At 44.9% G+C, this 13,056-nt stretch overlaps 1 protein-coding gene across 5 annotated transcripts in view; it reads right to left on the reverse strand.

Moving 5' to 3' along the window:
- The window catches only part of TNRC6B (trinucleotide repeat containing adaptor 6B), a 249,857-nt gene extending 238,472 nt beyond the window's left edge, over positions 1-11,385 (reverse strand). For 4 of the 5 annotated variants that reach the window (XR_009054633.1, XR_009054632.1, XM_057741195.1 and 1 more), the window contains exon 1: positions 11,171-11,385. The gene's annotated coding sequence lies outside the window, so the exon portion shown is untranslated. Of the gene's footprint in view, positions 1-11,032; positions 11,091-11,170 lie in introns of those variants that run through there. The other variant, XM_057741192.1, reaches the window with a different exon arrangement.
- Between the last annotated feature and the right edge of the window lie 1,671 nt (positions 11,386-13,056).

Consider the following 13,056-nt stretch of genomic DNA (forward strand, 5'->3'; position numbering starts at 1 on the left):
TATTCAGGGACACTAACTCATCTTCAACAGGTGTATCCTTCTGCAGCCCTAGCTGAAACCAGCTTCCCATTTGTGCTCAGCCGCGAGAATCCGAGCACTTCAGGGAACCCCTTGCTGCCCTGGCTGCCACTACCAACTCCCTTCCACTCCCAGAGAGGCTACAAAACCTCTGTGGTACATTTTAAATGTATACTATAATTAACACTTCTAGGGAAAGAATACAATGTAACTGTACTATCCACAAGATACAAAATTAACACACTTTCATTTGTCATAAATCACAGACACCATGACCTGGTAACTAGAACAAGTTTAAAGTTACAATCAATATCTCCTTTCAGGGACTTCCCTGGTGGTCCAGTGGTTAAAGATTCCACACTCTCAATGCAGGGTGCACCGGTTCCAACCCTGGTCAAGGAACTAAGATCCCACGTGAGACAGTGCAGCCAAAACAACAAAAACAAAACAAAGCAAAAACAATATCTCCTTTCAATCCTGTGGATTTCTCTCTTAGACTGCTTACATCTACTACATGCAAACCATTCTGCTGAGTGCCATAGAAAAAAAAATAGTATAAACTTGTTTTAAGCTTATGGTATCCAAGACAGAACCCCTGACTTCTCCCTTTTCTCTAGTTGAGGAACTACAAGGAACTTCTATCAATTATCACTCCACTCTTCTGGGTCCTTCATGAAACTGAAACAAGAGGAAAGGGGGCAGGGCACAACCTTTGAAAGAATAACATAGCCCGAGAACATAACATAAACTGATTAGAACCAAATGGGTCCAAGATGATGGACAAGTTGACTTCCACTAGACCTTGAGCCTCACTGTAACACATCAGCAACCTAAATGACGCACCCACAGGCATCATGACAGTTCTCAGGCAGACCATAAGGATCAAAAAGGGGGCAGTGGTCCAATTCCTGCAAATCCCCGCCTCTTCCCAAAATAGCTGGAATACTCCTCCCACTCATCAACCTATAAAATTACCCACCCCTATAAAAACTGACAACTCCCATACTCTGGTGCCTTTCTCACCTTCTGAAATGGCCCACGCTCTCTGTGGAGTGTTTCTCTCTAAATAAATCCAATTCTTACCTATCACTTTGTCTCTCACTGAATTCTTTCTACAATGAAACATCAACAACCTGAGCCTCAGTAAGCCTGGACACCAGGTGAGTGATTCTAAATTAAAAGACCGTGGGTTCAAAACCCAATCATGGTTTTGGCTGGGTCTGAATCCTGGCCACGCACGTGGGTTTGAGTCCCAGTTTAAGTTTTGGCTGGGTTCAAGTACCGGCCGTGTGGGTTCAAGTTCCAATGTGAGGTGCACGGTTTCAAAACTGCACCTCAAACTGACAATCTTTCAACTGAAACCGCACAACTCGTCTCAGGACTTAATGAAGCTCAGATTCTTTACATCTCAGTGCAGAAGGAATTCAGCGAGAGGCAAAGTGATAGGTAAGAAGTAGATTTATTAATATCCTTTCGTAAAGAGGTTGCAGGAAAATGAAGCACGAGAGGATGGTCATATCCCAGGTCTTGGGTGGGTCCCTGGCCTAGAGCAGGAAAGAATTCTTTCAAAAGCAAGCCACAGCAAAGTGAAAGCGGATTTACTAAGGGAGATACACATTCCATAGACAGAATGTGGTCCATCTCAGAATGTGAGAGCAGCCCTGGGAGAAACACTCCACAGAGTGGGCTGTCTCAAAAGACAAGAGCAGCCCCAAAATATGGGGTGCTTAGTGTTTATGGGCTAGGTAATTTCATAAGCTAATGAGTGGGAGGATTATTCCAACTATTTCCGGAGAAGGGGAGGGGACTTCCAGGAACTGGGCCACCGCCCACTTTTTGCCCTTTTATGGCCAGCCTCAGGACTGTCAATGGTGCCTGAGGGTGTGTCATTTAGCATATGCTAATATGTTACAGTGAGCATATAATGAGGCTCAAGGTCTACTGGAAGTTGAATCTTGCCACCAACCTGGGCCTGATCAGTTCTCACCAGTTTATGTCATATCCTCAACAGCTAAGTCCTTCTTTTAAAGGTTCTGCCCTGCCCCCTTCCCTCCTGTCTCATTCCTACACCTTTAAATAGATTTTCTATCTTACCTTAAGATGTTGCTGCCTTCTCAACCTTGCCCTAATTCCATTTTCTCCTTCCTTTCTTTTTCAAACATCTTAAAATAAACTATACTCAGTGCTATCATTTTCCCTACCATCCATTACCTCCTTGTAATATAGGCCAATAAACACACAGAAATTTGTAGCAATGGACATTACAACAGGTCAATTATCATCCTCTCAATGTGATCAGCACTACCAGAGCTTAGTTACCTCTCATTCTGAAAACTATCAACTGCTGAATATGAAAATCTGAGAAACAATGGTTTGCCAACAAGGTACAGACATCTCACCATTGTACTTAAAAACAACAATAAAAGAATGAAAGATGGCAAGAGTTGGGGTGAACTGGGGAAAAGGAGGCACTACTTAAGAATAACAGGGCTGAGAAAGAGGGATGGAAGGGGACATGAAAGGAGAGAGCTGTTAAAGAGGTGTAAAATGAAAGAAAATGGGCTAAATTTCCATTCAATCAATCTTTCTTCACTTTTAGTTGAGAATCAAATTAAACTAATGCTGGTTCAGTGAACCACTTACAGACTTATTGATAAGTAAAGTTAAAATTTCAAGCTGTAGAAATCTTTCCCAGGATATATACCTGGAGGCTCTTCTGGGTAATCCTTTCTGATTTCATCCCTTTCACTGGTTAGGTATCTGGCCCTGTGAGGTGGATCAGCACTCGCCTCGGGCAATCTGGAGGTCACTTCCTTTACTCTGCTCCTAGATAAGCTTAAATGAGTCACCACTTTCTAACTTCACCTGAAATCATTTGCATGGTTACAGGTACTATACTCAAGAAAGGTATTAATTAGAAGTAACAAGCATCATTCTGGCTTATGATTAGCTTCTTTGAATGGTACTTTATAATGCCTTTATGAATTCAAATGTATGGAATCACAACATTATTTCTAAGATTATTTCCAGTTCTGAAATGTAGTGTAATCTAAGAGTCTTGAGTTTGACATGTCACTGTTAGCCTGTAAGTCAGCTGTTGGCCCAGTATCCCAACACCAGCTTTATGAAAGCACACCACTGTGCCGTCTTCTCCAAATACTAAACATGCTCCTTCGGCCTCTGAGCAGGCTGTTTGCCCTGCCTGAAATGCCCTCTTCCTCCATGACGTAGTGGAAGTGTCACCTTCCCTGGGAAGGCTTTCCTGACCTCCAGTTGTGTGGATGACTTTCCTTTTCACCCCTGTCCCCTCCCCTGTATGTCCACTATCACACTTATTGCACCAAATAGCACTCACCTATGTATATGTCTGCCTAGCCCACTTTGCTGTGTACTCCTTGGGAGCAAAGATCTCCTCTCAGCCCATCCTTGTAGTCCTAGCTGCTAACCTAGCATTCAGTACATGGTGTGCACTCAAACATTCAGCAAAACTGTAGTCATGTGAGTCCCAACCATGTAAAAAAAAAACGTTTAAAGGAATTACCATTCTAATCATTTCTACTTATAAGGATGAGGAGGATACTCATTAAACTCTACAGTGGGGAGTTCCCTGGTGGCCTCATGGTTAGGATTCCAAGCTTTCACTGCCGTGGCCTGGGTTCAATCCCTAGTCGGGGAACTGAGATCCCACAAGCCATGCAACATGGACAAAAAAACCCCAAAAAGCTCTACGACGACCATATAAAATTTTCAGATAAATTAAAATTTTTCATTACAATACTCTTTCTATTATATTAAAATGTTTACCTATTACAAGTAGAAATTAAGAAAAAAATAGAACCTGGAGATAATCTAAAATGGAAAGCCCCTCCCTGCCCCATATATTTATTTAAAACATTAGAATGACTTTGTTTTTTTAATTTTATTTTTAGTTCTCTTTCCAAACTTATTTGAAAAATATTCATTCAGGACCTACGATGTGCAATCTACAGTGCTAGATACTGGTGATAAAAATGTGAACAAAACAAAGTATATTTAATTCACAGAGCTATTTTCTAGCAGGGAAACAAAATACAAATTAAATGATTACTTAATTACAACTATTTTAAGTGCTCTGAGTTTTTAAAAGGAGCACATCTCCTAATCTGGGGTGGGGGTGCTTAGGAAGTCACTAAAGAAGTGACATATAAACTGAGGATTGAAGAGGCATCAGCTAGGGTTGGGGTGGGAGGCTTCCAGACCATGGGAACAGCAAGTGCAAGGAAGAGACCTTGAGTGAGGAGGAATATGCATTTCAGGAACCGGAAGGTTAGTGCGGGAAGAGTACAGGCAACAAAGGGGAGAAGGACGGGAAATGAGGCAGGGTCTTCCCCTGGCATTCAGTGAACAAGACAGATCAGGTTCTTATTCTCATGAAGTTTATATTCCAGAGGGCAGGTGGTAGGGTTTTGGGTGTCATTAACAGTTTTAACTAAGGGAGAACTGTGATTAGGGTTACACTTGTTTTTTAGTTAAATGTTTTATATTTGAGGTAAAACATATACAGAACAGATATGTAGTTTTAAATGACTATTCCTGCTGCAGTTTCAATAATTCTCTGAAGCAAAGAATTCCCTACTTACAAAAGAAAAAACTAAGGTTCTGCAAAACTAAATAATTTATTTGAGGATATTTATTCAACAAACATTTGAGTGCCTACAGTATAGCAGGCACAGTACAGTGTGTGTAATCACAGAGATGAATATAACAGTCTTGCTCTTAAGAAACTCACAATTTGATGGGAGAGACAGGTCTAGAAATACCATATAGTGTAGTCCATGCTAGAAATGAGGAAAGCATAAGGGAACAGAGAGGAATTCAGTCTTCCTAGGAAGAACTAATCATTTCATCTCTGTGGTAAAGCTGCATTTTTTCCATACTATTAGTTTCTGAATTCTCAATCATTCCTGTGTTTGGAACATAGCAGAACCCAAGCATATGTCTATAATATAAACCAACCCAGGATTTTCAACTTCTAGTTTGGTGTCTTTCCAGTAACCAAATTGCCCCTAACTGGAAGCGTATGCATTAATTCCAAGGAACTCTTCTTTTGAAGCTGCTTTTGGAGCCAGCTTACAAACCACAAAAGAAAATAAGTTTCACTAAATTAAAGTCAAACCTCATTTCTGATCCTGCCTGAAGACCCATAACAATATCTAAACAGTTATTTTTTTTTTAAAGCAAATCTTCATTCAGAAGAAATTCTCCCATGAAGACAATCAAGAAACTGCCATCTAGCCCTTCATAAGTCATGATCTCGGTCTTCAAAGGACTTATGTTTTGGTTTCTAACTGGCAAGATAAAACACAGCACATAGAATAAAACTAAATACAAGGTAGCATTTGTTCATTGGTTTTAAATATTTATAGACTGCCTACTACAGGCCAGGTGAGGAGCTGTCTTAGAGATACGAAGATGAGTAAGACAAAAGCCCAGCTTCAAGGAACTCATAGTCTAATGGAGGAAGCCAAGAATACACACCCCAGGACAATCACAGCTAAAATTCAGCAGGTACACACAGATGAGAACACAGCTGCCATCGGTTCTAGCTCATCAGGCACCTATTCCCATGCCTTATCAGTTTTTAAATATTTTAACACTACCCCTGATTATAACACAAACTGATAAAAATTATAATTGCTACATGAAAAAACCATGACACGAAAAAAATTAATGTTAAAATGGCTTAGAGGAGGGACTTCCCTTGTGGCTAAGTGGTTAAGAATCTGCTTGCCAATGCAGGGGACACGGGTTCAATCCCTGGTCTGGGAAGATCACACATGCCAAGGAGCCCGTGCGTCACAACTACTGAGCCTGTGCTCTAGAGCCCTCGAGCTACAACACTGAGCCCACACTTTGCAACTACTGAAGCCTGCACCTAGAGCCCATGCTCCACAGCAAGAGAAGCCACCACAATGAGAAGCCTGAGCACCACAACAAAGAGCAGCCCCCACTAGCAGCAACTAGAGGAAGCCCGCGCGCAGCAACAAAGGCCCAACACAGCCAATAAATAAACAAATAAATTTATAAAAAAAAAGGCTCAGAGAAGATGGTGAGAACTGAAGTTTGGGATCCTCTCGGTTTCTCAGCAAGGAAGGTTAGCATATTTGGATAAGGAGCTGGTTCTAGGGAAGGAGAACAGAGTTACCAAAAGGCCAGTGGTGACAATTACCCAAGTATAGCCCTGCAACTATGTTGTGGACATGGTTTAGAGCTATGCTGTCCAGCATGGTAGCCACTAGCAACATGTAGCTACTGAACACTGGAAATGTGGTTAGTCTGAATTGAGATGTATTAAGTGCAAAGTATACTCCAGATTTCAGAGTTTCACATGAAAAAAAGAATGTAAAGCACCTCAAAAAAATGTTTTTTTACCGATTATATGTTTACATAATATTTTGCATATACTGAAGTAAATAAAGTGTTATAAATCAATTTCACCCTTTCTTTCTACCTTTTTAATGTGGCTACTAGAAAATTCAAAATTACATATGTGGCTCACATTTGTGGCTTGCATTCTATTTCTACTGCACAGTGCTAGTCCAGGGAGCTTTAAATAACAAGCTACAGAGTTTAATCCCTTGAGGCAATGAAACACTATTGAATGTTTTCAAACTTAAGTGCTTGTGGTAGATTTGGGGAGGGGGCAGGAAACATAAACAAAGCACTGTTTCAGGAAGACTAATGTGGGGGAAATTGGTAGCAGTGAGACACTAGAGGCAGTTGTCAATGTCAAAAGGCCAGCAAATGTCAAAGGGTAAGCAGGCTCAGCTGGAAAGTATACAAGGTCTTTAGAAGTCCCATGCTGGGTGGAGAGAGGAGGAAGAAGTCAAGAACAGGGTGAGGTCAGGGAAGAGTAACAGCTGCAAGCACTGACGTGAGCCTGGATAACCAAGGTGCACTGCTCAGCGGACTAGCGAGCCCAGCCCCAGTTTAGCTTCAGGTTAGATATCATCTAGCTCAGTGGTAAGGGCTCCCAGGCAGAGGTGCAATTCAGGAGAACAAAATCGGTGTCCTCTTTAGCGATTTCAGATCTATCTCTATGGCAAGACCTCTACAGGGGGATCAAGTCCAGAGAAGGTAGGAGGTAGAAAGCAAGGCTACCAGAAACTACAAGATAGCAACAAATTATAAAAGCAAAAGCCCGGACTCACAATACAGCCAACAAATATTTACTGGCAGTTTGCTGTATGCCTGATACTTGGCGCGGCTCTGGAGACATGGGAAGCAAAACAGACGTGGCCCTGAATCACAAATTGTGGTGAGAGCAATGAAAAAAGAACAGAAGCTCTGAGAGACCTCACTGAGAGTGGGTGGGAGTAGTGGGATGAGGTCATAAAGGAAAGACTCTCCGAAGAAGTGACAATTTCATCTGAACCCTGAAGTCAGGTGGGTAAAGACTAGCGGGGAAGAACAGCCCAAGCCAGGTATGTACAAAACCTTAAGGCTGGAAAAGGCTTGGGTAATGCGAAGAATTGAAAGAAGGGCTGTGTAGTCAGAATGTCAAGAAGGCAGGTGGACCATAAAAGAGGTGAGAGAAGGCTGGAGAGGCAGGCAAAGGCCAGATCTTGCAAAGCCTCATAGGATGAAAAATAAAGTTCCAAATGAGTCCAAGTGCAACGGGAAGCCGTGAGGGGTTCTGACTAGGGAAGTGGTCCGATCCTGATGGGTTCTAAATGTTCCAACCATCTATGTTCTGCTCAGCCTACTGAACAGAAGCTGGCTTGGCAGCAAAGAGGCAGGAACTAGCATTTGCAGCTGAGTAGCAGGATACCTGGTTTGGAGTAACAGAGTTTAATATAAGGTCCTTCAAGTGTTGCAGGGTTGCAAGCTTGGGAGAAGGATGGCACCACCAAAAAATATAGAAAAATCTGATGGAAGAGCTGATTTGAGAGGCATTAGCTGGGAGGTAAAGTTAGGCACAACTCTAAACACACCCAGTATGATGGACTAGGGAAGAATTCTAACAGGTAAATATGGATGTTGTTTAGAGAATGGAAGAGAGATCAGGCATGGATACTCAGGTTAACAGATAGAGAGGCGATAGATAGTTTAAATCCCAAAAGTAAATAACATTTTCAAGAAGCAGAAAAAGAGGAAGAAACAAAAACAAAAAACAAAAAAACAAAAGGAGCCTGAATCTGATCCTTAGTGTTAGTTTCTCTCTGGGATGGAAGTCAGGAGAAAGGGCTCTCAAAAGGGATAGAGCGTGAGGGAGTCTTTTGGGAGTGATGGAACTGTTGTATATCCTGACTGTGGTGGTGGTTACATGAATCTGTACATATATTAACATTCACAGGCATTGTACACACACTAAAAGTCAATGTTATTATACATCACTTAAAAAAAATTTTTTTTAAAGGGGTGGCGTAATCAAAAGCACTGAGCAGCAGGGAGACAGAACAGAACAGGATAAAGCCTGAAAGGATGCTCTGGGAAATTTAACCATTAGGTAATTGGAAAACACCTCAGTGAGTGGTGGTGAGGTTGGAAGCTAGGCTGCAAAGGTTCAAAGAATAACTAAGTAGTGAAGGGAAGCTGTCAGTATAACCTCCTCTGTTAGGATTTTGGAGGTGAAAGGAAGAACAGAAAGGCACAGGAGCTCAAACAGATAAAGAGAAGTGGAGATTTAGCGAACTAGCAGAGCCAAATTTCCCAGACTCTATGAATTGCTCCATTTAAGTATTCTTCCAGAACATGCCTTTTGCACATGAGCTGTTCACTTTCTTATTGTCCCATTAAACTAAAACTGCTGAAATGAACCCGAAGTCATGACATTTTTAACTCTGCTCCTTTGTCAGCAGACATTTACTGTGCTCCTACTATATGGCAAGCATTCTGCTGGATATAAAAGTTAATAATAATGCCTGGTCCCTGGAAGAGCACACAGGATTAATTACAACAGCAAAGTACTGGAGTACAGATCTGCACGAAGGGCTCTGAAAGCCTTGACCTCTGAATTAAAAATGTATTTTAATTTATCTTTATAAAAATTAAATAGAGAGGAAATTAAAACAAAGCTTAGATGTAATACTAGTAAAAACGTTCTTAATTTCTAAAAACTAAGAATGAGTTTAATTCTTAAGTTAGGTCTGGAGAACCTAATCATCAGTCGCATTTCCCTTTTCCATCCCTCTCTACTCTTCAGTTTCCTTTCTGCATTTCTTCCTCTGGATAATTTAGGGGGCAAAACAGAACAAGCACAGGCTCTGAAACCAGACAGACTTAAGACTAAACCAATGCCCTTGAACTTCCTAGCTCTGTGGCTTTGGGAGGCTCTTTTTCTCATCCATAAAACAGTAATGATACCTACCCCGCAGGCTTGAGGAAAGGATTAGGTAAAAAATTATATACAGGTTGGCATATGCAAAGCACACAAAAAAATGTTAGCTACCGTTGTTACTACCATTTGAACAAATGGTGCTGTTCTGATTTAAAACCTTTTTAAGTGCTTCCATTTGAATGAGGAAAAAAAATATTCCCCCCCCCCCCCCCCCCCACCAGCCAAGGGCATGACATTTATGTGCTACCTTAGAAAAGCAGCTTGGAAATTTCTTCTCCTTAATCCTATCAGAAACTATTCTGTTCAAGTAATGATGTTTGGGACAAGCACTTAAAAACAGTCAAGAACTAAGAAACTATAAAGGCGTCATTATTGTCATCACTGCATCCGAAGTGGAACAAGCCGGTCTGATTTGCGATCTGGATGCTTGCCTTAGTGTACGGACCTACTACATTCACATCTCTCCTCCTACCTACCTAGTGTGACACTGCACACTGCAGAGGTGTCAATGTGCTAAAAGTTCTGCTTTTTAAGAGGCATTTACATAACACTACCAAAAGGATAAACATACTTTCAAAGCCAAGATGCTTCTCCAAATCAATAGCAAACTATCATCCTATTGAAATTCCCCACACCTACGAAGGAAATAGCCTCTATTGTTAAACCTGCACAAAACGCTAAGATATAAGATTTCTATACATCTTATTTCTGTGTAACTGCTACGGGGTGAGCAATAATTAACGACGCTTTACTCGCTGACCACGGGGAAACACCTCCGGCCAATTTTGTTGTATAATTTTGCTTATATTATAAGCAAATGGCCAACTTGAAATTTACCTTATCCCTCCATTCAATCTCTAGCCCAGATGCTAAAAAGCAGTAAAACACCCAAAAGATACACGAGAAAGCAAGGACCTGAAAGGCCCAGACTAGTTCTCGGGTGCGCAAAGAACTGAGGATGGGCTGGTCCTTAAGACGCCTGACAAGAGCCTAACTTTACTGGGTATCTTCAGTCACTATACTGCATTTAAGCCCACTGTGCAAGCCCACTACTTTAAAATCAAAGGGCGCAGCACCAGGGGATGGCAGAAAACACTTCGGGCTGGTCGTCCGCTGATACTCCCCTCGCCCTCCTTTCCCGGTGGAGAGCGAACCGCCTCTCGAAGATGGCCACACACGCAGGGCTCTGGGCTGAGGGCTGGGGCTGGGGGCGGGGGCGCGATCCCCGCTCCCGGGTTGAGCAGGGGAACGCATGTACTCCGTCACGCAGGTCCTGCACACAGGTGGGGACCCGGAGGCTCTGAGGCCTGACGCCTCCATCTGCCACCGCCAGGCAGGGGCCTCGGCTCTCCGCCGCCACGGGGACCCCTCCCGCCCCGAGGTCCCCCGGCGACGGGAAGCGAACGCGACTCGACCAGCCCACCCGGAAGCCCTCCCCCAGCTCACACCTGCCGGCGCGTGACGCCCGGAGCCGCGCGCGTCCGCCGGTCCCAGCGCGGCCATTCCGGGCACCCCTTCCCCGCGCGCGGACGTCGCCCGCGTCCCTCCCCGCCCCGGGGTCAAACCCACCAGACGCCCGCCTCGCGGAGCGCGCGCCCAAGGCCGCCGCCCCCGCCGCCCCCGCCGCCCCCGCGCTCGCTCACGGCCCTCCCAGCGCTCTCCCCGCCGCGCGCGCTCACTCGCGAGGACACGCACACGCTGCGCCTCAGCTTGACAGGCCAACCCCGCGCCGCGCGCTCCCGCGGGCGTCCTCGCCCACCCGGCCGCCGGGCTCCGACTGGGCGGCGAGCGGGGGGAGGGGAAGGGCGGCGGTGGCCGTCGGTCCTCACTCACCGCCGAGCCGTGCCGGCTCCGAGTGCGCGGCGTTCCGCTGTGAGGCGATGCGCTGCGATGCGCGCGGTCCCCGCTTCTCCGCAGGCTGTGGAGGCGACGTAGTTGGGGGACTGAGGGGCTCGGGGGGTCACTCCCTCCCGCTTCACCTCAGAGAAACACGGGGACCCCAGAAACTAAAAACAAAATAAACAAACTTTCCCCTCCGCCTCCCTCCCCCAAAACCACAACACAAACACTCGGGGGCCCGCCCAGAGCCCCACTCCATTGGCCGCAGGGAAGATGCTGCCGGCCCTCACTGGCTGACTTTTGTGCCTGTCAAGCTGCCGTTCCGCCCCTCCAAGTCCTCGCCGCTGCCGTCGCCCCTCATTGGTCAAATACGTTCCGTTTGACGAGCTAGGATTGGCTGAACTGCCTGCGCCAATCATTCGGGGACACACCCCCTCAGCATCCCAGAGGCCGCTTCCTCGGTCGCGGACCCAGAGAGGCGAAACGGAAACTAGAGCATGATGGCGGCCGAGCTCGCTTGGCGCAACCATCGTCTTTTTCCTTTTATTAGCTCATCAGTGCCTCGCCCTCGCGCTGTTTCCCCTAAGCGCCTCTCTCCATCCAGTGCTGCCTAATAACGGAATCTATACATCCCGGCTCCTCGATTTATCCCCTCCGAAGTGCTGAGTGTGGGCTGGTTGTGCGTCATTGGACTGTCAGTATGTCACTCCCTAGTCACATCTTCAAACTATTGGTGGAACAGCGAGAAAGCCCGTCCAGCAACAAGGGCTAATGCCATTGGTTTCTCTGCACTGAGTTCTTTCCTGGTACCTTATTGGGCAAATAGGCGAGTCGGTCAGATCTGGATTCGCTGTGCTACGATTGCTTGCTAGGGAGTTTGGATGACTTTGGTCATTTGGCCTGTAGTTGACGACAGTAGCGACTACCATTTATTGCGTGCCCGCTTTGTGCCAGCTATGCAGAGTTCTTTACAAGGACTATCGGTTAAACCTGTGAGTTTTACATTCTCTAAATGTTACAGAAAGGAAACTAAGATTCCAGAGAGGTTAGGAAATTGCCCAAGGTCACCTTGATAGAAAGTAGTTGGTAGACCAGCATTTGGTCCCAGGTCTGACTCCAGAGCCCTCACTCTTTACACTGTAAAGTAAACAGTCTTGGTGTTTCCTGACCAGAAGCCAATCTACCTTTATGTTCATTTTCTCAGCTTTATAAATAAATGGACATTTCTACCAGCTTTGTGTTTTAAGCCTACCTTCCCAACCCCCACCCATCCATCTCCAGCTCACTCTTTGGAGAGATTCCTTAAAAGCCGGAAACAAGGAGAGAGTCTAAAGAGAGAAAAAAGAATAAATCGGTTTAGAAATAAATGATTCACTGTATGTAAATAGAACAGCCCTTCAGCTCCTGGAAAGCTTCCAGAGTAGCCCCTGGTGCTGTGCAAGACGTATGCTCCTGGCTTGTGGCCATTGGATTCTTTCTCTGTGGCAGCTTTTCAGCGAAGTGAAGCCAACGTTCCAGCCAGGGGAGGGCAGAATGCTTAGGACCCACTGCTAGTGACCCGGCCCCAGGCTCTGGGACTGAGATGATCTCCAGGAGCACAGTGCTGGACTCTAGCCCGCATTCCATCTCGGGTAATTAACATTTTACCATCCCAAATCCCCATCCCCTGTAGCTTCAGTGGAATCACCGCCCTTGTTTCATCTCCTGATCCAAGCTGTTGTGTAACCTCACTGGCACTGCTTTAATAATAAAACAACCACTGTAACACAGTAATAGTGCTCAACACTTACAGCCTTTCAGCAGAGGCAGATAAGTGTTTCACAAACATCAGTTAAGATTAAATGACAGGTATTCCTAGAGCAACTGCCAGCAGAAGGACA

This window comes from Hippopotamus amphibius, chromosome 7, assembly GCF_030028045.1.
Source record: "Hippopotamus amphibius kiboko isolate mHipAmp2 chromosome 7, mHipAmp2.hap2, whole genome shotgun sequence".
Classification (NCBI taxonomy): domain Eukaryota; kingdom Metazoa; phylum Chordata; class Mammalia; order Artiodactyla; family Hippopotamidae; genus Hippopotamus; species Hippopotamus amphibius.